The following is a 3,571-nucleotide window of genomic DNA, read 5'->3' on the forward strand; positions in this document are numbered from 1 at the left end:
CAGCGTTGATTGCACATAATAGGATATCGGCCTGTTACCTAAATTGAGTGTGTGCTAGAGATGTGCATCTCTGCTGGTTTTGGATCTGTATTTTTTTTTAAAGTCATACAAACAGCTAAAATCTCTGATTTATTGGACTGTTTTTGTTCCTGTGGTATTATCTACCTCGATTACATTAATTTCCACTAATTTTCAGTCAATTTGGACCACCTCACAGCAATATTGTTTAGATATACACAGGGTGGCAGTCTAATAAACTATGAAGCAATGCTCCAATCCGTGCATTATGCAAAGAAAAGAGGTGCAAGATGGAATTGTCACATTTATGTTGTATAAACAGGACATGCACAGTAAAACAAACCAGTCAGTTCAGCGACAGACACTGCCACTCTTGTGGCTGAAATGATTGGTTTGTTTGGACCCCCACAAAACAAGCTGGCAATTATATCTCCGGCAGTCACAGCAACGTATACACAGGGTCATTCTGATTCATCCGCTATACAGCGAGTTCGGCCCCACCCTGATGTTTTAGGGACCATGCATGTGCGTGGTTTATTATGTGCATGTGCAGCTTCCCCTTGCGAATGGCTTAGGTGACCCTTTGATGGCGGTGGGAATGGGGCTCGACCATGGGAACGCCCGGCGTCCCAATGAAAACGTCTATGGTCAGACATATGCAAATAAAAGTCAGTTTTCACTGACTTCTATTTGCTAAGGAAGGAGAAATCATTAGACGGTAGGGGGAACATCTAATGATTTCTCCTGCGGCGGAGGCATGCGAGCAGATGTGTGTTTGTGTGTTTGAGGGGAATCGGCGGCGGGGCGGTGTCTCAGGTGCTTACTGAGCAAACCTGAATCAGGCTTTTTTCTAACTTTCATTTCTTTTTGAATTTAGTAACCGATGGGGTACAGACAGCAGTCACAGTAACATATACACAGTGGGGGGTACAGACAGCAGTCACAGTACAGTATTAACATTTGGGGTACAGCTGGCAGTCACAGTACTGTGTAAACAGCGGGGGTACAGACAGCAGTCACAGTAAAGTGTACACAGTGGGGGTACAGACAGCAGTCACAGTAACCCTTCAGTATACACAGTCGGGGTACAGACAGAATTTTTTTTTTATTTTTTATTGAAAAAAAACCCGATGGTGTACAGTTATCAGTTACATTACCATATGCAGTTTGGGTACAGCCGGCAGTCATAATAGCGTATACACAGTAGAGATACAGACGGCATTCACAATACCATATACACAGTTGGGATACGGCCAGCAGTCACAATACCATATACACAGTTGGGATATGGTCGGCAGTCACAATACCATATACACAGTTGGGATACGGCCGGCAGTCACAATACCATATACACAGTTGGGATCTGGCCGGCAGTCACAATACCATATACACAGTTGGGATACAGACGGCAGTCACAATACCATATACACAGTTGGGATACAGCCGGCAGTCACAATACCATATACACAGTTGGGATACGGCCGGCAGTCACAATACCATATACACAGTTGGGATACGGCCGGCAGTCACAATACCATATACACAGTTGGAATCTGGCCGGCAGTCACAATACCATATACACAGTTGGGATACGGCCAGCAGTCACAATACCATATACACAGTTGGGATCTGGCCGGCAGTCATAATACCGTATACACAGTTGGGATACAGAAGGCAGTCCCAATACCATATACACAGTTGGGATCTGGCCGGCAGTCATAATACCGTATACACAGTTGGGATACAGAAGGCAGTCCCAATACCGTATACACAGTTGGGATACGGACGGCAGTCACAATACCATATACACAGTTGGGATATGGCCAGCAGTCACAATACCATATACACAGTTGGGATATGGCTGGCAGTCACAATACCATATACACAGTTGGGATACGGCCGGCATTCACAATACCATATACAAAGCTGGGGTACGTCCGGCAGTCACAATACGGTTTACACAGTTGGGGGAACAGACAGCAGTGACAGTACAGTGTGCGCAGTGTGGTTAAATGCATACCCTCCAACATGACCCATTGCATTCGGTACACAATGCTCTGCTCCTGGACTTCCCTCTTAATGTATGATTGCCATCACCTGTGTGGAACTAGGTAATTGACAAGAAGGGTGTTTCAACTCAGGTGACGGCACTCATACATTAAGAGGGAAGTCCAGGAACAGAGCATTGTGTACCGAATGCAATGGGTCATGTTGGAGGGTATGTAAATAGCCAGCCAACAGTGACAATGTACAGTATGCAGTGTGGTTACATGGCCAGCCAGCAGTGTGAGTGTGGTAAAATGGCCAGCCAGCAGTGTAAGTGGGGTTAAATGGCCAGCCAGCAGTGTGAGTGGGGTTAAATGGCCAGCCAGCAGTGTGAGTGTGGTTAAATGGCCAGTCAGCAATGTGAGTGGGGTTAAATGGCCAGTCAGCAGTGTGCATCAGGCACAGTGGGGTTTTCTTTTAGCAGTCACAGGCACAGCAGTATCTATAATAACAAAATCACTTTTATGCAGCGGAGCGTGCTCTCAGACTGGTGGATCCAATGTAATTGTGCAGAGCCGTGGCCTCGGCGTCTTATATGGGTTCCAAGTAGGGTGACTAACTCATCCCTTTAATCCGGGACACATATTAATTACACAGGTTCTGTGGCAGTTTAAAACCAGGTGAAAGCCAGCCACAGAACCTGTGTAATTAATATGTGTCCCAGATTAAAGGGATGAGTTGGTCACCCTAGTTCCAAGTCTCCTGAGTATCCGAGGCTGGGGAGATGGCGTTCAGCTCATGACGGGGATTTAAGTTTGACTGGCCGAGCCCTGGCCGAACCACTGTCGGAGCGGTTTGGATTCGTGAGAATAGGGCATACATCATAGTCATTTCAAGAGGAGAGGTCCCATGTGCACCATCTATAATATATAATATAATATGCAGCGTGTTCACTCCAAGAGCATCATATAAATATCGGTCATGTATACATCTTTTTTTTTTTTTTTTTTTTATTCTGTGTTTTGTGGGATCCCGGTACCAACCTAAAGTCAGTGACATGAGTTACATCAGGATATTCCTATTGTAATAGTGAAGGCTAAAATATATAACAGGGGGCATATGTACTAAGCATTGGCGATATAGTAGAGAGAGATAAAGTACCAGCCAATCAGCTCCTAACTGTCATTTTACAGGCTATGTTCGAAAAGTTGAGGTACCAACTGGACAGCTTGGTCTCTCTCAACTTTTTTCAGTTTCCATTCGGAAAATAGATAATTGGTGACATACAAGTCTTGCTGAATGAGGTCCAGAATTAATTCGCTGGGATGGGCATTCCCAGCTCTTGCTTCAGGACATTCAGACCAGAGTTGGCCATCTTATCCAGTATGTTACCCCCATTAACCCCCGAAAGTGTTTATCCTTTTATACAAGAAATGTAGACGAGAAACAAAACCTACTATTTGTTCTAATGTCATCATTCTGAGTTTTACGCGATGCTCAGTCAGTGTAGACACCTCCTCCATATTGATAGGTGACCTGTCCAGTGAAGCTTCAGAATGTAGAGGCA

The sequence above is a fragment of the Crinia signifera genome, chromosome 2, assembly GCF_055691185.1.
Source record: "Crinia signifera chromosome 2, ASM5569118v1, whole genome shotgun sequence".
In the NCBI taxonomy this organism is placed as follows: Eukaryota; Metazoa; Chordata; class Amphibia; order Anura; family Myobatrachidae; genus Crinia; species Crinia signifera.